Source organism: Dendrobates tinctorius, unplaced genomic scaffold (assembly GCF_039654945.1).
Source record: "Dendrobates tinctorius isolate UK_male_01 unplaced genomic scaffold, ASM3965494v1 ptg000165l, whole genome shotgun sequence".
Lineage (NCBI taxonomy): Eukaryota > Metazoa > Chordata > Amphibia > Anura > Dendrobatidae > Dendrobates > Dendrobates tinctorius.
Genome location: NW_027361832.1, coordinates 4488328 through 4512869, shown reverse-complemented (window position 1 = coordinate 4512869; position 24542 = coordinate 4488328). Strand labels below are relative to the sequence as shown.

Below are 24542 nucleotides of genomic sequence, written 5' to 3'. Positions count from 1 at the left end.
CTGTTACATTCAAGATCCATAACGTGTTTCATAAGTCTCTGTTAAAGAGGTTTGTTGAGCCAGTAGTACCTGTGGTGGCACCTTCTGACCCTGTATTGGTTGAAGGTAATGTGGAATATGAGGTTGAGAAGATACTGGATTCTCATCTGGTTAGACGGAGACTCCAGTATTTGGTTAAATGGAAGGGTTATGGCCAGGAGGATAATTCTTGGGTCCCTGCATCCGATATTCATGCCGAAAGATTGGTTCGTGCTTTTCATCGGGCCCATCCTGATCGCCCTGGTGGCGTGGATGAGGGTTCGGTGACCCCTCCTCAAGGGGGAGGTACTGTTGTGAGTTCATTTTCCCCTTCACCTTTGATGTCTGATGAACGCCCTCTGCTGGTGAAGAGAGGTAGTGAAATTGATTGGGATGGGAAGAACCTGTTATCTGAACAGGCGAAGTGTGATTGGACATCTGGAATTTCTGAGTGGATATAAGGCAGCCGACGCCCTGCAGGGTTTGTTGGTGATCCTTTCTGCTCTGAGCTCTGGCATCCAGTTTTAGTTCCTGTCTACTAACAGCTAAGTTTTTGCCCTACTATTATTCCATGAGATTTTGTCTGGTTTCCTTAGTGTTTGTATTCAGCCAGTCCTGGTTGGGACTGGCTGAATTCCATTTTTGTCTCTGATCAGTTGATCTCTTTGCTTTGTTTTCAGAATATACCAGAGTGCTGATATAGTGATTTTGAAGTCTAGCGACTTCAGGGCCTTTTTTCCTATCAGACGGTTGGGACATTTTTGCAGGGTTTTTGCGGATTGCAGCCAGCAGCTTTTCTGTCCTGTCCTATCTAGTTAGTTGGGCCCCATCGTTTGCTCAGCCTGTCTTTCTGTCTGTGTTTGTGTTTTCATCTGTTTTTCACCGACAATACATGTTGGGGGCTGTCTATTGCTTTGTAGTCTGCTCTGGGGCAATTTAGATTTCCCCTTTCCTTCTTTAGGCTTATGTAGTTCTCCAGCTGTGACGAGGGGTCTAGGGCACCGTAGGAACCCCCCACGGCTACTGTTAGTTGTGGTGAATAGGATCAGGGGTCTGCAATCCGATAGCTACTAACCTCTCCGGTTTTCTGGGCTTAGCTTGTATTTTTGTTTTCTCCTCCACCGGTGACTCATTCATAACATTCCTGCTTCCCAAAGATAAGTTTTTGCTCCGCTATTGAACTTAATAGTTTTGGTTTTGTTTATTTTGTTTTTTGGAGTTCAGCCATCCCCGGCCGGGGGTGTGCTGGATTCTTTTTCCTTGATCAGTGTTTCTCTTTTGCTCTGCTTCCAGAATATTCTGAGTGCTGATATAGGGTTTGAAGTCTAGTGACTTCAGGGTCCTTTTTGCTTATCAGTTGTGTTGGTAATATTTTTAGCAGGGTTTTCTCGGATTGCAGACAGCAGCTTTTCTGTCCTGTCCTTTTTAGTTAGCTTGGGCCCCATTGTTTGCTCAACCTATCTTTCTATCTGTGTTAGTGTTTTCATCTTGCTTCACCATCATTATATGTTGGGGGCTGCCTATTGCTTTGGGGTCTGCTCTGGGGCAGTCAGTTTTTCCCTTTTCTCTCTTTAGGCTTATGTAGATTTTCGGCTGTGACGAGGTATCTAGGATCACCGTAGGAACACTCCACGGCTACTGCTAGTTGTATGATAGGATTAGGGGTCTGCAATCCGCTAGTTTCCAACCTCTCTGATTTTCTGGGCTGAGCTTGTGTTTTGTTTTTTCCTCCTCGGTGACTCAATCATAACAGTGGTTTGCTGGCAGTGGCATACCGCCTATGGCAGTGACCACGCTGCCGCTATGGGGCTTGTGTATCGGCATCGTTACTGGTTTTGTGACATAGCATGTGATACTTACCTCTGACCGGCTCCCCCGCTGAATATCGCTGATCGCGCGAAAACGTCCTGGACCATTTCTCGTCGGGCGCTTCCTGCTGGGCTTCCTGTGGCGCCGACGAGCGATGCGTGCGGGAGGATGTCAGGATCGCCTCGTATGACAGGTAAGTAGCGACCCCCCGACCGCTGCTATGTCGCTGGTGAGATCTGCCTGTTTGGCAGCTCACTAGCGACCACTTAGTGATGCACCAGCGATCCTGACGGGGTCATATCGTGGTCGGGATCGCTGGTGCATCGCTAAGTGTAACGGTACCCTTACTTTCCACTGGCATCGGCATCCTGAATGCCGATGCAGTTGAAAACTATGATGGGAAAGGGCGCCATCAGCTGACGATTCGTCTCCCATCATTCTCCCCCTGTGTCTGAGCTCTGTGACGTCTCAGCGCTGAGGACGTAATGGTGTCACTACAGCATGTCCTCTGTTCTGACCAATGTGTGGGAGAGAGGGTCCCCGTCGAGTGTCCGGGTCGGAACCAAGGGGACCGTCACCTGGGTTCCGGGGGAAACTGTTTCCGGGGGACAAAGTTCAGGGACGGACCGTGGAGACTGACAGGTGGACTGGGGGGAGGAGCCAATATAAAAGGGGCGGGGAATGCGAGTGACTGTGAGTCAGCAGAACGAGACAGAAGGAGCAGGAGATCGTGGGAGCGACTGAGAGCCAGAGCGACTCACCAGAGCCAGGAAGGAGGCCAAAGACAGGAGAGATACTTCCCCTGGACATCAGTGGGACGGCGTCGAGACGACCGTCTGAGAACAGCTGCCCCGCGTCGACCAGCGGCCGCCGCTGCCTTCCTCCAGTCCGTGGCTGCGGCCTGCCCGCGGTCACTCGCGGCCGTTGCCACCTCGCTCTTGCCCGTGGCTGCGGCCTGCCCGCGGACACCAGCGGCCGCTGCCGCCTCACTCCAGCCCGCAGCTGTGGCCTGTCTATCGCCGCCCGCAGCCGCTCTGCCCTCACCTGTGGTTGCGGCAAGTCCAGTGCCATCGGCGGCCACCACTGTCCCGCTCCGACCCGCGGCAGGGGCCGAGCCTCTGCTTGCCGCGGATTCCCCGTCGCAGCTGCTAGCTGCACAGGTGGCCTGCCACTCGCCACCCCGCACCGCTACCGCTTACCCCAGCCCGGGGGCCGCGGCCCACTCATCCAAGGACTCCTCTGGGGCCGGAGGTGCCCCAGTGTCACAGGAGCGTCGGAACACTCAAAGACTACGTCGAATCTTCAGCAGCTGGGCCCAGTGGCTGCTCCGCCGAAGAACCACCGTCCAGGATGCCGAGGGACGTCAGGACGGCTAAGTTGACTATAGTTAAGGACCTGTAGTCCGCCATACCGCGGCCCTATAGTGACCGGCTTTCACCGGACGTAGTCGTGTTATACTCTGGTTGTGTTTGCTTGTATTGAGCCCCTGCGAGGTTAACCCTTGTTACCCCTTTTGTTGGTCAGGCTGTGACTGAGGATAGTTACCTCTAGGCCTATAAACGTTATTATAAAAGCACCAAACCGTCTCGCGACTCGTCACTGCATCCTGCGTACCTGCAAGTACCACATTTGGCGTAGTCGGCTGGATGCAGTCTCCGAGCGCGGACTACGAGGGTCCCCTGCCCAGCATTTCTTTGGGGGCTATGCTAAGCATTCTACCCAGGTTCTCCGGCAGCAATACTATGCTGTGGAACTGGACGGAGCGAATGCGTGGGTTATTTAGGATGCATCCGCTTACCGCTGACCTAGAGACAGAGGTGGACCTGATGGCATTGGACGGGGAAGCCCGGGATACCGTAATGTTGAGGCCCCGGAGGCAGCGAAACACCTTCGTCAGGGTGTTACAGATCTTAGAAGAGACTTATGGGGACCCGACCGATGTGGGGGAACCGAGAACCCAGATGTTTGGACGCATGCAGAAAGAGGGGCAAACAGTGACCCAGTATATGAATGTTTTGCAGGAACTGTTTTTAGCCATTGAAAGGAAGGATGGCGTCGGCGTGGGGACCGTGGACGTAACATTACGTGACCTGTTAGTGACCAGGTTACGAGACACCCTGACAAGACAGGCTTTGCGGGAGCGGGTGCGAGTGGACCCGCATCTGACCTTTGCAGAAATAGGGAAGGAGGCATGGGTTTGGGAACAGGAGCAAGAGGTGACGGTCCCCGTGGGGATGGCTCGGAGTATCGAAGCATCCGTAAGCGCCCTGAGCGAACCTCACTGGGTACAAGAGGTAAAGCAAGAGATACAGAGTTTTAAAGGTGAACTGGCCGAAGCCAAGAAAGCGGCCACAAGGAGTCGGCCAGGGCCGGGTAAAGAAGGCATGAACCATCACGTCCCTCACCCAAGTCGGTCCCCACGACCATTCGCCTGTTACGATTGTGGAGAATTGGGACACTCCGCCCGAGAGTGCCCACATTCCAGGGGAAACCCGCCCCGCTGGCCAAGAAGAGCAGAGGACCCTGAGCCATGGAGACGCCGCCCGGAGCCAGAGCCCACCACACGGGGTGGAGGAAGTCTCGAAGACCTGGTCGCACGGTGCCCAGTGGTATGGGCAGAGATCGAAAGCTGTGCCATGCGATGCCTAGTAGATACGGGATCGCAAGTAGCAACCATGCCAGAGACTTATTTTTGGCAGCATTTTCCCGAAGCAGTGAGACCTCAGTGGGGGACCGTGATAAAGTTGGTAGCCGCCAACCAGCTACCAGTTCCTGTTGTCGGAGTACCCTGGATGCAGATTTCGATAAGCGGCAAATCACTCGGCCACCGGGGAGGGGTCCTGACCCAGGGAGACACAAACAGCAAACATCCGGTTACTCTGGGTATGAACATACTACGAGAGTTCGGCAACCTCCTCCTCAATGAGCCCACACAAGAGACTCTGAGCCACTGGGGTTTTCGCACGATAAATAGGGGATAAATAGGACTGGTTGGGGTTCCAGAGAGGCTAGTCCCGGGAGGAGCTCAGCAGAGGAAGACTCAGGACAGAAGACGGAGAACGGTGAAGAGCTCGACCAGGAGAAGACAGTCAGGGGGTGGCCCTGACACGACGTACCGCAGGACAGATGAGGCCCCGGGGATACCGATTGGACGACGACCTCGGGCAGGTGAAGCGCTGGCGGTAGATTGGCCTAGGACAGCCCCAGCGAAAGATCCGCGAGGGACGTCATCACGACTAAAGGAAAGGTGAAAGGTACCCGGGCCTGGAAACGGAGAGCTGTATAGGAACTGCGGTGCATGGCTAAGGTCGTCAGGAGGACGGCCAATAAACCCGGATCTGTTACAACTGAATTCTGCCTCCGTCTCGTCTTTGCATCGTCCGGTCGTGGTAAGCAGTGGACCACCCCCCAATCAGGCCTCCCTACCACACTTGCGCGGCCTGATGACGTCACGCCGCCTGTGCCAGAAGAAGACGGAGTCGAGCGGGCACCTCTTCAGAGCAGCGGGGGACATAGGTGAGTACTGGTATATATATATTTTATTAAAGCCAGGTCCAGTCTATCATGCCAATTAGGGACCTATGCTTCCTATTGGGACATTTTCCTGCCTATTGGGGACCTATGCTGCCTATTGGGGACATTTCCCTGCCTTTTGTGGACATCTTCCTGTCTGTTGGGGACTCTCGCACCACACCAGTCTGATCCTGAGGTAAAAGCAGAGTTCCACCAATATGGATTCTGGTGAGGCTGAAAGGATATGGACTGGGCAAGGCTGTTTTTGTAGTGCTGTATAAATATTGGTATTTTACTAATAGCAATTTGTAATCCCTAGGAAACCATGATATCAAAAAGAGAACAATTGCTTCACTTGTTACGACTAACATGGACGAATATGGAACCGGACATTGACCATCTCATTAGCCAAAAGCAGGCCAAAGTTTCCATTGAAATGCCGGTAAGTTTGTTGATTTAATTTTACTTGTTCTTCATTTTAAATATTGTATTTGTTCCTGTTTTGTTTTGGTTTTTTTGCTTCAAAATAAGATATGTGCAGTGTGCATAGGAATTTGGTCATAGTTTTCTTTTAAACTATATTCCGGCCCTCCAATGGTCTGAGGGACCGTGAACTGTTCCCTAGTTTAAAAAGTTTGAGGATCCCTGCTCTAACCTAATGTTTTTGCTGGCCATGGGTTGTCCTACATTTTTCCTATTAAAAATGGACCCAACATAGGGATATACAGTACTTATAGAGAAAATACTTCCCGAAATTTGGTTCTCCACTTCAGGCCTTTACACTCAGGTGCTGTTATTGGACACCAGGCTCAGAATATGTATTCATGTACAGTACTTAGATGGTACATGGTGGTCTATATCAGGAGGATGGGATTGGCTGCGGGACGTCACTAGATTTTTCGATTTGTATATTTTTTGTATTATTTGGGACTGTTGGTTTTACCGTTATCGTTTTGCTGTCTGTTAGTAACTTTTAAGCTATGTGCACACGATGCAGACTTGTTGCGTTTCCGCAGAGTTTTTTTGTGCGCAGAAATGCACCAAAAACGCAAAGGACTAAAGCAAGGTTAATCAATGAAAGTCCAGAATTGTTGTGCACATGATGCAAAAAATTCCGTGCTTATTCCCAGCGTTTTATTTTCCGCCCCATGTCAATTCTTTTTGCAGATATGCAGCGCTTTTCACCCATTGACTTCCACTGAGTCACTCAAATCTGCAAACAAACGCAGGTGTAAAAGGGTTTGCGGATATAGTGCGGATTTGATGCCAAAAATGCGGCAGATTTGTTAAAAGGAAATGATGTCAAAAGGAGGAAGAGTATATGGGTGGAGAATCTAGAATAGAGCCTATCTTGGTTGAAGCACATCAACAATGGAGGCTGGACTTGAAAATGACATCTTTTTTTTTTTTAAATAAAATATCTTTATTTAGCTAACAAATCTGCACACAATTCCACATACAAATTCACATGTAAATCCACATCAAAAACGCATGAAATCCGCACAAAAAACGGCCAAACGGGAACATTGAGACCTAAATCTGTGCAGTGGTATAGAAGAGTAGATGAGTATATGTATTTTTGTATTTTTTTGTTCCGCTGGGCCGATTTTAAAATAAAAAGAGATAGACAGCCATTATAAAGGGATGGTGTAAAATAAACACAAAGCCCATTTAGGAGATATAGCTCCTATAAAGAATGCACCTTTATTGTTCTAATCACTGCCTCCAGAACCTGACGTTTAATCAAGTATGCTAATTAGTGAGCTTGGCGCATCCTTCGTGTGGTTTGATAACATAGTGCACAATTCTGCAGACGGATTTTGCTTGCACCCACCTCCCTCACTGGTGATTGACAGCACTGGTTTGCCTGGAGGAAGCACTGCCTGCCGAGAAAGCTCAGTTAAGGGTCATGCACTGAGCCTCTTGACAATGCCAATGGTATTGGAGTCAGCGATTAGAATACTAAAAATACGATTTTTATAGCGTCAGAAAGACTCCCTTTAAGTTTAGGGATACATGACATCGTGACTTTTGAAGAAGAATGGCCATAGAACAGGTATCATGTCACTTCTTGAATTTTCAGCCCTTTGGACAGGACCATATCTATGGGGACAATGACCCATCGGCTACATAGGAAAACACCAGTTTTATAATTGCCACCTGTTGGAGAGTTTACATTGAGCTTCGAGCAGTTCCCCCATGCATGAAGAGCAAAGATGCCCTTGATCATGTGTAGAGTTGAGCGACTTTGGTCGGATCGGGTTTCATGAAACAATATTTGTTTCAGATGAAACTCTTCCGACTAGGGCAAAAAAAAAGTCGGAGTTTCATCCGAAACCCGACCCCAATGCAAGTCAATGGGGAATAAAAGTCGGCATTGAGTGGATGAATGTCATCCACTCAATGCCGACTTTTTTTTCCCCATTGACTTGCATTGGGGTCGGGTTTCAGACGAAACTCCGACTTTTTTTGCCCTAGTCGGACCAGTTTCATCCGAAACAAATATTGTTTCATGAAACCCGATCCGACCAAAGTTGCTCAACTCTAATCATGTGTATTGTAACCAAAACTTATTCTAACTTTGCTGGATTTTGTGCTTTCTACGTCTCTTGGAATTCTCAGTGTTTTTCCTACTTTGCTTTCCTCCTCCGATAACAAGCAGCTGTATTTTTACTCATTATTGACATAAAGGTGAATTTATTTTATTCTTTAAACGCTTTATCCTTGGCTGCCAGCATAAAGCAGATATAATTAATTTGCAGAGTTGAGCCCCAAAGGTCAATGTTTGTGTCAGCAGATGGTTCCGTTGGCTCAGTATTTTTATTCTCAGATTAAGCCGCAGTGCACATGTTGTGAAAAGATTGGGAAAACTGAAAAATGAGAAGCTCAACAACTATATGAAAAGAAAAATTAGTCTTTTTTTTTAAACAATTAATACTCATTTAAACCATATGTTCACATTTAGTTGTAATGGTTTCCCAAAATATGTAATGTTCCATAAACTGTAGGATTGGAATATATATCGGATGCCCCAGAGAAAATCATCCTTGGGGCCCACACTTTAAAGGGAACCTGTCACCCTCCGCTGGCGTTTTTAAGTAAAAGAGCCACATTGTGCAGCACTAATACTGCATTCTGTCAAGGTGGCTCTTTTATTTATAGTACCTTGCACCGCCGAAATAATCGTTTTTAAAATTGGTCCGACATACCTGATATTTGTCAGGGGGGCAGGTGTTTCCCCATCTGACAGAGACGCCTCACATACGTCAGTCATGTATTCCTGCATTGTGTCTCCGCCTCCAAATCTTTATTTTCAAATCCTGGCGCCTGCGTTGGCTGTACTATGTATTCTTGGTTACCGTTACCATCGCCCGTCCTCTGTCATGACATTGGTGACCAGAGATCTGGCCCCACAGTCACTTATGGTTTATTCACACTGCGGGCCAGGAATCTCGGGGCCGCCGACATCATGACAGAGGACGGGCGACGGTAACCAAGAAGACATAGTACAGCGCAGGCGCCAGAATTTGAAAATAAAGATTTGGAGGCGGAGACACAATGCAGGAATACATGACTGATGTATGTGAGGAGTGGCCTAGTCAGTCTCCAGACCTTGATCCCATAGAAAACTTATGGAAGGAGTTGAAGCTCCAAGTTGCCAAGCGACAGCCTCAAAATCTTAATGATTTAGACATGATCTGCAAAGAGGAATGGACCAAAATTCCTCCTGAGCAAACCTCATCATCAACTTAAAAAATGCTCCTGACTGCTGTGCTTGCCAACAAGGGTTTTGCCACCAAGTATTAAGTCTTGTTTGCCAGAGGGATTAAATACTTATTTCTAACTGCAAAATACAAATAAATTTATATAATTTATACAATGTGATTTTCTGGATTTTATTCTTGATATTCTATCTCTAAAATTAACGTACCCTTAAAATTATAGACTGTTCATGTCTTTGTCAGTGGGCAAACTTACAAAATTGGCAAGGGATCAAATACTTATTTCCACCACTGTATGTCTAGGGGTTGATCAAGAACCTAATCTAGAACCAAAGTTGTAAGAAAGAGGGTGCTACAAGTAAATCATGCCATCCGCTTGACCCCATGTACACTGGGAACCATGAGAACACAGTATAGATAATAAGGAAGACCGTCTAGTTTACCTTTGGTCATTTGGAAGTTGGTGTAGACCCCCATTAGCTGCTGGACCCCAAGTGTTTTGCAGCATTTATGGTGGAATTACCTGATAAAAATGAACCACCTTGATTGCTATAGGATGTATAATTTGCATGTATACGTCTTACGGGAAAAGGATAGTTCAATGCTAAACAGTAAATTTATCCCACAATAAGATACGCGTCTGACAAGCCGGAATTACAGCAGATAAAGCTAAGTGACTGAACAGAATACGAAATTCACATTAACCTCCAACCTAAAAATTAATGGCATTTTACTGAATGTAAGTTAAGCAACGTCTATCTTAGTCTAGAAAGCCGTCTGTATACTTAGTCGAGACAGAGGTGAAAGCTCAGTATGAAATTTGTTTGTATAAAGAAGCAAATAATGGCAATCTTTTACATCTCGGCAGGAGTTTGTATAATACAACTAAAGGAGGCGCAAATGATCAAAACACATTTGGCAACAATAGGGAAATAACGATTAAAATATCTATGAAGAACACCACGGGTGACCCCCTGTTGGAAAGCAAAACATCAAACTTTAAGATTAAACATATTTACAGTTTGATGTTGGTAAATGTCATAAATCCACTTATACTTGTGTATTATCCTTGAGTTATAAAGTTGAAAAAAATTGAGCTTTAAAGAGGATCTATCACATGATCAAAAGTGGCCTTTTTGCTCTTATTTTATTCCCTCTTTTCCCCTGAGTACTCAATTTTTTGTTGTTTTTGTTTAAAATCTGCCATACGGTTCTAGAGGTGTGCCCTTTTATTTCTTACTACTTTTTTGGTCTTTACTAAGGGGGTATGGCTCACATGATTCTCTGGAGCGTGTCTTTAGGCTCATCTGCAATATTAACCAGTGAGCTCCTTGTAAAGACCATAAAAATTAGCACTAAACAAAAAAAAGCATGAGGCATGTAGTGTGAAGTTCCTGTGCCCAAATGCAAAATTTCTACCTGCCAAATCCTTACACATCAAAGCTATAGAAACATTTATTTGAACTAAATTCTATTGTGTCAAGTAGGATCCATATCTAATATATAAAGTTCAAAGTGTGTGTATGTATGTATGTATGTACAGTGGGGAAAAAAAGTATTTAGTCAGTCAGCAATAGTGCAAGTTCCACCACTTAAAAAGATGAGAGGCGTCTGTAATTTACATCATAGGTAGACCTCAACTATGGGAGACAAACTGAGAAAAAAAAATCCAGAAAATCACATTGTCTGTTTTTTTTTCATTTTATTTGCATATTATGGTGGAAAATAAGTATTTGGTCAGAAACAAGCAATCAAGATTTCTGGCTCTCACAGACCTGTAACTTCTTCTTTAAGAGTCTCCTCTTTCCTCCACTCATTACCTGTAGTAATGGCACCTGTTTAAACTTGTTATCAGTATAAAAAGACACCTGTGCACACCCTCAAACAGTCTGACTCCAAACTCCACTATGGTGAAGACCAAAGAGCTGTCAATGGACACCAGAAACAAAATTGTAGCCCTGCACCAGGCTGGGAAGACTGAATCTGCAATAGCCAACCAGCTTGGAGTGAAGAAATCAACTGTGGGAGCAATAATTAGAAAATGGAAGACATACAAGACCACTGATAATCTCCCTCGATCTGGTGCTCCAAGCAAAATCCCACCCCGTGGGGTCAGAATGATCACAAGAACGGTGAGCAAAAATCCCAGAACCACGCGGGGGGGACCTAGTGAATGAACTGCAGAGAGCTGGGACCAATGTAACAAGGCCTACCATAAGTAACACACTACGCCACTATGGACTCAGATCCTGCAGTGCCAGACGTGTCCCACTGCTTAAGCCTGTACATGTCCGGGCCCGTCTGAAGTTTGCTAGAGAGCATTTGGATGATCCAGAGGAGTTTTGGGAGAATGTCCTATGGTCTGATGAAACCAAACTGGAACTGTTTGGTAGAAACACAACTTGTCGTGTTTGGAGGAAAAAGAATACTGAGTTGCATCCATCAAACACCATACCTACTGTAAAGCTTGGTGGTGGAAACATCATGCTTTGGGGCTGTTTCTCTGCAAAGGGGCCAGGACGACTGGCACATGAAAGAATGAATGGGGCCATGTATCGTGAGATTTTGAGTGCAAACCTCCTTCCATCAGCAAGGGCATTGAAGATGAAACGTGGCTGGGTCTTTCAACATGACAATAATCCAAAGCACACCGCCAGGGCAACGAAGGAGTGGCTTCGTAAGAAGCATTTCAAGGTCCTGGAGTGGCCTAGCCAGTCTCCAGATCTCAACCCTATAGAAAACCTTTGGAGGGAGTTGAAAGTCCGTGTTGCCAAGCGAAAAGCCAAAAACATCACTGCTCTAGAGGAGATCTGCATGGAGGAATGGGCCAACATACCAACAACAGTGTGTGGCAACCTTGTGAAGACTTACAGAAAACGTTTGACCTCTGTCATTGCCAACAAAGGATATATCACAAAGTATTGAGATGAAATTTTGTTTCTGACCAAATACTTATTTTCCACCATAATATGCAAATAAAATGAAAAAAAAAAAACAGACAATGTGATTTTCTGGATTTTTTTTTCTCAGTTTGTCTCCCATAGTTGAGGTCTACCTATGATGTAAATTACGGACGCCTCTCATCTTTTTAAGTGGTGGAACTTGCACTATTGCTGACTGACTAAATACTTTTTTTCCCCACTGTATGTGTGTATGTCCGGGACTGGCATCCGTACCTTCGCAGCTACAGCCACAAAATTTGGCACAGTCACACGTCTGGACCCCGAGAGCGTCCTAAGCTATGTTGTGAGGCGTAATTTTAACCCCGCGCGTTCCAATTCACCAAACAATTTTGCCCCTATCTATATACTGGGGAAAAAGTGTGTGTGCGTCAAGCCCCGCCCCTCATTATGATGTCATAATGCCCCTATCTACATACTGGGGAAACAGTGTGTGTGTATCAAGCCCCGCCCCTCATTATGATGTCATAATGGTTGCCATGGCGACGCTGATGTCATCATAGGTTGCAAGCCCCGCCCCTCATTATGATGTCATAATGGTTGACTATGGGATGGAGGATGTGTGATGGGTATATGGGCACTGGACTATGGGATGGAGGATATGTATGACGGGCATATGGGCACGGGACTATAGGATGGAGGATGTGTGATGGGCATATGGGCACTGGACTATGTGATGAGGATATGTATGACGGGCATATGGGCACAGGACTATGGGATGGAGGATATGTATGATGGGTATATGGGCACAGGACTATGGGATGGAGGATATGTATGATGGGTATATGGGCATGGGACTATGAGATGAAGGATGTGTGATGGGTATATGGGCACTCGACTATGGGATGGCAAATATGTATGATGGGTATATGGGCATGGGACTATGGGATGCAGGATGTGTGATGGGTATATGGGCATGGGACTATGGGATAGAGGATGTGTGATGGGTATATGGGCACTGGACTATGGGATGGAGGATATGTATGATGGGTATATGGGCACGGGCCTATGGGATGGTGGATATGTATGACGGGTATATTGGCACGGGACTATGGGATGGAGGATGTGTGATGGGTATATGGGCATAGGACTATGAGATGAAGGATGTGTGATGGGTATATGGGCACTCGACTATGGGATGGCGGATATGTATGATGGGTATATGGGCACGGGACTATGGGATGTATGATGGGTATATGGGCATGGGACTATGAGATGAAGGATGTGTGATGGATATATGGGCACTCGACTATGGGATGGAGGATGTGTGATGGGTATATGGGCACGGGCCTATGGGATGGAGGATATGTATGATGGGTATATGGGCACTGGCCTATGGGATGGTGGATATGTATGATGGGTATATGGGCACGGGACTATGGGATGGAGGATAATTATAATTTGTTATAACTAACCACAGTTAGTTACTATGCTCGGGCAGCGTCGGGCTCTTCAGCTAGTACAAAAGTAAACATGAAGCCATCATTTATGTTCTGATGGACCAATATACCACTATAATATTACCATAACATTATCACTCATTTTGTCTGTACATAATATGGGGGTAGTATGGTTGCCCCAGGGCACTATTTTAGAACACTATTATGGTATATTAAAGTCCTGTCACCGCTCTGGGAGCAATAAAGGTGACTAGCTACACACCTGATGCCAAAATGTGAGCAAAGTGTGGTCTCCTGAAAGAGAATCTGTCAGCACGATTTTGTAATGTAAAGTATCGACATGGCTGCAATAGCACTGTAATATAGACAACATTGATACCTTTGCTGAAGAAATCCACTTTGTTGTTCTTCCGTAATTCCCATTTGAAGTTTTCTTATTAAATTTCAGTGCACAGGGGCCGGACTATGCACTGGGTCTCCTCCCCCATGTCTGCGATTCCCTGGCCCCTCTACATGCCTCTGGTCTTTGTTTGAAATCTCAGCGCTTGTCACGCTCGCGCCTTGGCTGAATGGCGTGAGCCGGGGGTTGTAGCCCCACTGTGCCACAGACCAGACTACCCTGGAAGGGGCGTGACTGCGACAGCTACCTTGGTCTTCACTGGAGCCTCTGATGGTGAGGTCAGGCTTGTGCGGCAGATAGCTGTCGGGTGCCACTCCAGGGTGGTGTCTGGCTGTGGCTGCTGATCCCACTTGGAGACAAGTTACTTGGACAGATGTGACTGACAGGCAGACTGAGACACAGGGCAAGAAGGTACGACAGATACAGGGCAAGCAGGCGTGGCTTGGAGACACTGGGCAAACAGGCACGGCTTGAGACACAGGACAGGCGGGCACGGCTTGAGACACAGGACAGGCGGGCACGGCTTGAGAAGGAACAGGTAGGGACCTGTTCACACAGCAGGTATGGATGCAGGCAGGCAGGAGTGGAATATGAAGGAACGGGTTTGGACCTGTTCACACAGGAGGTGCAGGTATGGATGCAGGCAGGCGTGGAATATGAAGGAACAGGTTTGGACCTGTTCACACAGGAGGTGCAGGTATGGATGCAGGCAGGCAAGAGTGAAATAAGAAGGAACAGGTTTGGACCTGTTCACACAGGAGGTGCAGATGAAGGCAGGAGTGGAGAGAGAAGCTGCACAAATAGGTTCTGCAGCGGCAGCAGGAGTAGAGCAAAGCTGAACCACAAGGTCTGTGGAGAGAAGCTGTATCAAGAGGTTCCGCAGCAGGAATGGAGCAAAGCAGAACCACAAGGTCTGTGGAGAGAAGCTGCAGCAAGAGGTTCTGCAGCGGCAGCAGGACTGGAGAAAAGCAGAACCACAAGGTCTGTGGAGAGAAGCTGCAGCAAGGGATTCTGCAGCAGCAGGACTGGAGCAAAGCAGAACCACAAGGTCTGTGGAGAGAAGCTGCAGCAAGGGGTTCTGCAGCAGCAGGAATGGAGCAAAGCTGAACCACAAGGTCTGTGGAGAGAAGCTGCAGCAAGAGGTTCTGCAGTGGCAGCAGGAATGGAGCAAAGCTGAACCACAAGGTCTGTGGAGAGACGCTGCATCAAGAGGTTCCGCAGCGGCAGCAGGAATGGAGCAAAGCAGAACCACAAGGTCTGTGGAGAGAAGCTGCAGCAAGAGGTTCTGCAGCGGCCGCAGGACTGGAGCAAAGCAGAACCACAAGGTCTGTGGAGAGAAGCTGCAGCAAGAGGTTCTGCAGTGGCAGCAAGAGCAGTGCAGACAGAGCTGCGAGAGTGCAGATGCACAGACAGGGAGGACACAAGGAAAGACACAGCAAGGAAGGGAGCCACAGACAAGGGGAAAGGGAGACTGATAGACAAAGGTAAGACTGAGTTCGGACAGAGACACAAAGACACAAGGACCAAGACTCAAGGGCCAGGATATTCTGCCTCCTGGCAGGCGGACAGAGAAATGCTAGGCAAGGTACCAAGACACAAGAGTACGCAGTAAGAGCCTTCAGAGAAGGCAAGACAGGGCCTGGCTGGCTCAGCAGCAAGGAGCTAACTGAGTTTAGACATTGCACAGGCAATGTTTCAGTGGGAGTGGTGAAACTAAATAGTCAAGGGCTCCAGGTGATTGGTCAGGGACAGATTACCCAGGTGCACCCTGACTGCATAAGAACCAGAGAGTTCAGGCGCCGCCCCCCTATACACACAGTCAGTAAACATGGAGAGCAAGCAGGAGAACACGAGGCATAGCACATGGAGCACAGGGCTGGCAACAGACAGTATTCACAGCATGGCTTGAAGCAGAAAGTAAGTTGATGTGCGGGGGATGGGAGGCCATGTAGTGATGCCAGCAGGGTTGTTACAGTACCCCCCCCTTTACGGCCCCTCTTCCTCAAGCCTGCCAGAATGACCTGAAGAAGGAGTATGGAACCACACACAGTCCAGGCTGACACAACATCTTTAAGGTAGGGTGGAGTATGTGTGCCATCAGGAATTCCAGATTGCCCGGTTTCTTGGTGCCCAAGGGAGTCAGTTTCCAACACAGAGGGTACAAAGACTTCTTCCTCCAAATTGGAAAAAGGCAGGGACCTGGAAGCTTCAGACTTGACCCGTACATCAGCTGGCCAGCTAGAAACAGAAGACACCTTCACCGAGTCCAACTTCAGCCCGATATGCCAGAAAAATTGGACCTCCTCCTTACGGTTGGTGAGAAACGGAGATACGTAGGTCACTGTTCCAACCTCTTCACCCACCTGCCAAATGGAAGCTGGAGGCATACATACAGGGAGCCATTTCAGCCTGTTACCCTGAAAAAACTGGACCACATCCTCCTGGTTAGAGGATGAGTGAAGCTCTGTCTTGGGACCTTCACCCCTAGGCCACAGGGGAGCTGAAGGCATACACTCTGGATCCATCTTCAGCCCTTTATCCTGGGGAAGACAATCAAGAGGCAGGGGTGCTCTTGGGAGCAGAACACTGGTATAGTCGCTGGGGATGTGTGAGGAGACTGAGACCGCCTCCCCCTCTTCAGAGGCATCCTCACACCTTGACTTGGCGACTAGCAAACCAGGCGAAGAAGACGAGCTTGCTGACTGAATGCGACGCAAGGGGACCAGACACCTCTTGTCCCTTGGTTGTTTCAAGTGTGGTGCCTTGCTGGGTCTCCAAACATAAATGGGCATCAGGATCTCTGGTTCAGAATGACCCATGGGCATACCAGTCAGTAGATGGAAGATGAACTTCATGTATAAAGCTCCGACCTGGAGCTGTAGTTGTCCTTGCAGGACTAGACTGTTTTCCAACAGGGCTCGGCCACCTCGAGACAACGCCCACGTCGGCTTCGGGAGCTGTATCAGAGACGACACACTGACTCCGTATAGCTGGCGGTTTATACACACCAAAGCTCCCAGAAGGCAGAGAAATAGTCATTGGCTTCACAGGACAGAGACCGTCGGGATGTTCCTTCATGAGACCAGATTGCGGCTGTAAGCTTGCCAGCTGCTTTTTCTTAGACCTCTTGGACCTTACACGGGAGGCCGCCTTAGCAGGCTGAGGAACAGGAGTGTCAGGGACGGTCACAGACGGATGAGAGGATTCACCCATAGGTACCTCTTGTCTGGTCTGTATCTGGAAGCTTGAAGGGGAAGACATCTCAAGAGCAGCTGGACGAGGCATGTCGAAAACCTTACGGAAGGCCACCAGGAAGGCCCCCAGGCTCATGACGACAGGGTCCCCTGCTTCCCAAAGGGGACAGATCCAATTCAAGGCATCACCAGCTAGGTAGGACATGATATATGCCACCTTGACCCGGTCAGAGGGGAAACAAACTGCATTCTGCAGGATGTAGTGTAGGCACTTTTTCAGGAACCCTTGGCACTCTTTGGGGTCCCCATAGAACCTAGGCGGATCTGCTGTGTCGTGCTCTTCGTAGGCCAGGAGCTGCTCATAGATGGCCTTGGAGACTATGAGTGGTTCAGAAGTCTCCACAATTGGAACAAACTCTTCCGGTGGCTCACACTGGCAGGGAGAGAGTTCATGACGCTCAGTGAGCGGAAGGACATGGGACTCAGCGGGGACCATGGCCTGTGCAAACTGTCACGCTCGCGCCTTGGCTGAATGGCGCAAGCCGGGGGTTGTGGCCCCACTGTGCCACAGACCAGACTACCCTGGAAGGGGCGTGACTGCGACAGCTACCTTGGTCTTCACTGGAGCCTCTGATGGTGAGGTCAGGCTTGTGCGGCAGATAGCTGTCAGGTGCCACTCCAGGGTGGTGTCTGGCTGTGGCTGCTGATCCCACTTGGAGACAAGTTACTTGGACAGATGTGACTGACAGGCAGACTGAGACACAGGGCAAGAAGGTACGACAGATACAGGGCAAGCAGGCGTGGCTTGGAGACACTGGGCAAACAGGCACGGCTTGAGACACAGGACAGGCGGGCACGGCTTGAGACACAGGACAGGCGGGCACGGCTTGAGACACAGGACAGGCGGGCACGGCTTGAGACACAGGACAGGCGGGCACGGCTTGAGACACAGGACAGGCGGGCACGGCTTGAGACACAGGACAGGCGGGCACGGCTTGAGAAGGAACAGGTAGGGACCTGTTCACACAGCAGGTATGGATGCAGGCAGGCAGGAGTGGAATATGAAGGAGCGGGTTTGGACCTGTTCACACAGGAGGTGCAGGTATGGATGCAGGCAGGCGTGGAATATGAAGGAACAGGTTTGGACCTGTTCACACAGGAGGTGCAGGTATGGATGCAGGCAGGCAAGAGTGAAATAAGAAGGAACAGGTTTGGACCTGTTCACACAGGAGGTGCAGGTGAAGGAAGGAGTGGAGAGAGAAGCTGCACAAATAGGTTCTGCAGCGGCAGCAGGAGTAGAGCAAAGCTGAACCACAAGGTCTGTGGAGAGAAGCTGTATCAAGAGGTTCCGCAGCAGGAATGGAGCAAAGCAGAACCACAAGGTCTGTGGAGAGAAGCTGCAGCAAGAGGTTCTGCAGCGGCAGCAGGACTGGAGCAAAGCAGAACCACAAGGTCTGTGGAGAGAAGCTGCAGCAAGGGGTTCTGCAGCAGCAGGACTGGAGCAAAGCAGAACCACAAGGTCTGTGGAGAGAAGCTGCAGCAAGGGGTTCTGCAGCAGCAGGAATGGAGCAAAGCTGAACCACAAGGTCTGTGGAGAGAAGCTGCAGCAAGAGGTTCTGCAGTGGCAGCAGGAATGAAGCAAAGCTGAACCACAAGGTCTGTGGAGAGAAGCTGTATCAAGAGGTTCCGCAGCAGGAATGGAGCAAAGCAGAACCACAAGGTCTGTGGAGAGAAGCTGCAGCAAGAGGTTCTGCAGCGGCAGCAGGACTGGAGCAAAGCAGAACCACAAGGTCTGTGGAGAGAAGCTGCAGCAAGGGGTTCTGCAGCAGCAGGACTGGAGCAAAGCAGAACCACAAGGTCTGTGGAGAGAAGCTGCAGCAAGGGGTTCTGCAGCAGCAGGAATGGAGCAAAGCTGAACCACAAGGTCTGTGGAGAGAAGCTGCAGCAAGAGGTTCTGCAGTGGCAGCAGGAATGGAGCAAAGCTGAACCACAAGGTCTGTGGAGAGACGCTGCATCAAGAGGTTCCGCAGCGGCAGCAGGAATGGAGCAAAGCAGAACCACAAGGTCTGTGGAGAGAAGCTGCAGCAAGAGGTTCTGCAGCGGCCGCAGGACTGGAGCAAAGCAGAACCACAAGGTCTGTGGAGAGAAGCTGCAGCAAGAGGTTCTGCAGTGGCAGCAAGAGCAGTGCAGACAGAGCTGCGAGAGTGCAGATGCACAGACAGGGAGGACACAAGGAAAGACACAGCAAGGAAGGGAGCCACAGACAAGGGGAAAGGGAGACTGATAGACAAAGGTAAGACTGAGTTCGGACAGAGACACAAAGACACAAGGACCAAGACTCAAGGGCCAGGATATTCTGCCTCCTGGCAGGCGGACAGAGAAATGCTAGGCAAGGTACCAAGACACAAGAGTACGCAGTAAGAGCCTTCAGAGAAGGCAAGACAGGGCCTGGCTGGCTCAGCAGCAAGGAGCTGAGTTTAGACATTGCACAGGCAATGTTTCAGTGGGAGTGGTGAAACTAAATAGTCAAGGGCTCCAGGTGATTGGTCAGGGACAGATTACCCAGGTGCACCCTGACTGCATAAGAACCAGAGAGTTCAGGCGCCGCCCCCCTATACACACAGTCAGTAAACATGGAGAGCAAGCAGGAGAACACGAGGCATAGCACATGGAGCACAGGGCTGGCAACAGACAGTATTCACAGCATGGCTTGAAGCAGAAAGTAAGTTGATGTGCGGGGGATGGGAGGCCATGTAGTGATGCCAGCAGGGTTGTTACAGCGCTGGCCTGTCATTCCCAGAACAGAGGCAGGTAGAGGAGCCAGGGAATCACAGACAAAGAGGGGAAGACCCAGTGCACAGTCCGGCCCCTGTGCACCGAAATCTGATTAGCAGAAAACTTCAAATGGTGATTACAGAAGAACAACAAAGTGGATGTCTTCAAATGTATCAATGTAATCAGTATTACAGCACCATTATAGTCATGTCTTTACAAAACTGTGATGACAGGTACTCTTTGAAGGGAACCTGTCACCCCCCCTCCCCCGATTTTATTTTTGATATTCTATCTCGCAATGTTAAGATTAACCTACCCTTAAAATTATAGACTGTTCATGTCTTTGTCTGTGGGCAAATTTACAAAGTCAGCAAGGGATCAAATACTTATTTCCCACACTGTATGTGAAAGAGGAATAGTTGGAAGAATGCAGGCAATGACAATAACAAGCTGCTAGAAACCAATAGGATAGTATAGGAAAGATAGGCAGGTGATCTACAGTCAAGCAGTGATTAGTAACAGTGGTCAGGTGTTAGGCTCACGAGGTGAGGTGGATCATCTAGGCTTTAGGTCCGGGTGGGCTTTGATACAGCAAGCAGGAAGGCACATGGGTAACAAGGATTGTAATTACCGTACTCACAAGGAATCTCAGGAGCAGCAGAATGGAAGAAGTGGAACCCAGCAGTGATAAATGCAAGCCCAAACACAAAACACACCAAGCACAGATGGAGGAGCACACAAACATAGGAATAGGAGTCTTACTCCCAATACACAGGTGTGTGTGACATTAGGCTTTAATTAGGTCTAGGGAGATGATCAACTCGGGGAAACCTGCAAAATCAGATGTGGAGCACAGCAAAGTGCTGTGGACCAAGGAGAATGAAACACTGTGTGTTATATTAGGCATGGTCTGGACCACGCCAACCTTGCCTGATCTGTGCAGCAGAGATTTGGTTAAGTTTTACCACTGCCCCTTAAGCTACTGCAGTCTTGAATGCAGAAGGACCATAACGTAACTCCGATCTCCGCAGAGGAGGAAGCAGGAAGCAAATGGGGGGCACCAGGTTGGGTGATTTTACATGACAAGTGTATAGCCAATTTTCAGGGCTAGAATGGGAGCGTGCTTTCATTTTGGAGGGAATGGTCCTTTTTAGTGTATATAATTATTGTTATAGTCTTTTTACATAAAATGTCAGGGTGAAAGTAATAGTTGCCTAAATGTAGTTGTAATAAAGATTGACACAAGGACATTATTTATTATTTTCATTTATTCCTATTTTATTTATTCCTGTGTTTAATTTCAATTTCAATTTAGTTCATGTTACTCACTAAGGCTGGTTTCACATTCGCGCCAAAATCAAACTTTTCGGATTTTGGCGCGCACGGCGCACCGTCAAAAGTGCGCAGCGCAGGTCAAAGCGCAACTAGCGCACGGCCTGCGCACGATCTGCGCACCCTATGCTAAAGATAGGGTGCGCCGATCGCAGGCGCCGCTGTGCGCTAGGAGGCGGCGCTACAAGGAAGGGGCGGGCACGCCGGGCAGAGAGCCGGATCGGGGGCGGAGCTACCCCCGGCCGTGCGTGCGCTTAAAAAGCGCGAATGTGAAACCAGCCTAATCCCTTCTTCCTTTAAAGTGAACCTGTCCGCAGGATTTTGCTAAGTAAATTACAAAAACTGTCAGGTTGGTGCTGTTAAACTGATTAAAATGATACTTGAGGTGAACAAATCCGTCTTGTGGTTCTTGTGTAATCAGTGTTGGAGGTTTTCAGTTAATGATATGCAGTGTATTAGGGCGGGACTGTAGGCAGAGTCTTATCTTCCTGCTTTAAGCCAGAGAAGCCAATAAGATGCCTTGTCCACAGGCTGCCCCGAGCCACAAATGTGTTCCTTGTCATAGAGACAGAGACAGACTGTTGGTGCTTTAGGCGGTCTGAAGATAGGTCTTTCCTTGGTTTCTCTGGCTTAGAGCAGGAAGATAAGACTCTGCCTACAGTCAGGCCCCAATACACTGCATATCATTAATTGAAAACCTCTAACACTGATTACACAAGAACCAGAAGACTGATTTCTTCACCCCAAGTATCATTTTAATCAGTTGAACATTGCCAACCTGACAGTGTCTGTAGGTTACTTAGTAATATTCTGCTGACAGGTTCGCTTTAAGTTATATGACCAGAAGTCCAGGAAGCAGAGAGATTAGCTGCTGAATGCAGGGTCCACATAAATGTAATTTAATTAATTAGGCTACAGAGAGTAATATAAGGGAATGCATCATCAGAAAAATCACCCATTATTTAAATCTTGTTTTATGTAAAAGTTATTTTTTTTGCAATATTTTCTTTTTACAATTTTTTGAAAATGTTTTTATGTCAGTGTCTATTTAAAAAAAACCAATGAGAAGTCTGGCCACTAGACTCACACTTCCTGGTCTGTACAGAAGACATTTCAGCAGTTTCATTATCATCACAGACAGGATGACAATGAAAGGTAACCAATGTATGTACAGTAGACGAGGATCCACCATTCATAATAGGCAATGTTGCAGCTCACCTCCTCTCCCTAATCACAGTATGCTCAGTATATACTTCAATGTCCATGTGGCTTTCATGAAAGAACATTAAGTATCAGTCAGGTATAAGGCCTAGTGGTCTGTTTGAAAATTGCAAGATTTCAAGATTTAGTTGTTTTTTTTTTAACACAGATCATTTTATAAAATAATGCTTAAAGGGAATCTGTCACCTTTTTTTGGACTATAAGCTGCCGGCTCCGCCATCAGGGGCTTATCTACAGCATTCTGTAATGTTGTAGATAAGCCCCCGATGTAACCTGAAAGAGAAGGAAAAAGAGTTATATTATACTCACCCCGGGTCCGGTCCGATGGGTGTCGCGGTCCGATCCGGCGCCTCCCATCTTCATACGATGCCGTCCTCTTCTTTCCTTCCTGTCGTGGCTCCGGCGCACTGCTCTGCCCTGTTGAGGGCAGAGCAAAGTCCTGCAGTGCGCAGGCGCCGGGAGAGGTCCCCAGCGCCTGTGCACTGCAGTATTTTGCTCTGCCATCAACAGGGCAGAGCAGTGCGCCTGCGCCAGAGCCATGACAGGAAGGAAAGAAGAGGACGGCATCGTATGAAGATGGGAGGCGCCGGACCGCAACACCCCTCGGACCAAGACCGGACCCCCCAGTGAGTATAATCTTAAGGGCCCGTTACACACAGCGATCTTGCTGGCGAGATCACTGATTTTGTGACACATCAGTGATGTCTCCAGCGAGATGCTGTGTGTGACATCCAGCAGCGATCGACCCCCCCTGCCGGGTATCGCTGATCGTGCTGGATCGTCCTGGGCCATTTTTTCATCGCTGGTCTCTCGCTGGCCAGCGCCGCTCTGCCTCCACCTCCCGCCCTGCCTGCAGTGCACACTGGTATCTAGGGTAAACGTTGGGTTTCTAAGGGCCCCGCAGCCCTTAGAAACCCGATGTTTACGTTGGTAACCAGCGTGCTCGCTGGTCCTGATCGCTGGAGGGTCTGTCTATGTGACAGCTCACCAGCGATCAGCTAACAATGTCCCAGCGATCCCATCCACGTCGGATCATGGGTGGGATCGCTGGGACATCGTTATGTGTAATGGTACCCTAACTCCTTTTTCTTCTCTTTCAGATTATATCTGGGGCTTATCTACAGCATTACAGAATGCTGTAGATAAACCCCTGATGTTGGTGCCGGCAGCTCATAGTCCAAAAAAAGGGTGACAGATTCCTTTTAAAATACATTTATCATAAAAACATGACTTAAACAATAGGCCATTCTCTGATAACTCTTTCCTTTCATGTGGTGAATACTTTAATATTTACCTCCACTCCAGTCACATGAATAGCTTCAGTACAAGGACTTTACATATTTCGAGCACTATGACAGTGCAGAAGAATTTGTCACTAATGTGGAAAGATATAGAATTTAATGAAGAAAATGTCATTATTGTTTGCTATGCATGTATTGCTATTGCTATGTATTTTGTATGTGTGAACGTGAATTCTTTTGCCTTGCCACTAAAGGCAACATTCCTTTCAAGCCTCATAACAATGCCAATTCCCATTACCAGGAAATACTTTGTGTATTTTTTTTTCATGAGATGAAGGAATTCCAGCACCACAAATTAAAACTTCAACTTTTATTTCATCTTCATTAAACAGTCATTTGATAGATCTCCTTGCTTACAATTTTTGCAATGCCATGAGTGAAAGCCTCACGGCCATGCATTAATACCAGGAGGAATAAATATCTGAGTATCCTGTGACAATGGATATTATTTAGCAAGGGGGCAGTCAGGTTTTGAAGTCGAAAAAAAATGTGCAAGGGACTTTGTCAAGGGCCTAATTGTGATGGTATTATGATTGGGTCAATAGCTCTTGTGGGGTTAGTATCTACCAAAGTGATCAAAGGAAGGGTAACGTGTTAAACTATCGGCAAAGTCATGGGTAAAAAAGGGTTTTCTGGGGCATTTGGGGAGCAAACACTAAACGGCTGGTCCTGTCCAACAAAAGAGCCACTCTAGCACAAGCCTATGATAGGAAGGTGATAGAACACACAGAGCATTGCCGATTGCTGTGTGGGTGGGCTGCATCCTGGTCAGAGTACTTATGCTTACTCCTGCTCCCTTATAGAACACGAAAATGTGCATGTAAGCATCAGAACTTGACCCTGGAGTAATAAGGTGATCTGGTCTCACAAGTCGCATTCTCCTTCACTTTATGTGGA

General features: G+C 48.1%; 1 long non-coding RNA gene across 1 annotated transcript in view; it reads left to right on the top strand.

Moving 5' to 3' along the window:
* The first annotated feature begins 5657 nt into the window (after nucleotides 1-5657).
* Nucleotides 5658-24542, top strand: part of LOC141053104 (uncharacterized) — a 52139-nt gene continuing 33254 nt past the window's right edge. The window contains exon 1 of the long non-coding RNA XR_012220971.1: nucleotides 5658-5782. This is a non-coding gene — a long non-coding RNA (uncharacterized lncRNA). The remainder of the gene's footprint in view (nucleotides 5783-24542) is intronic.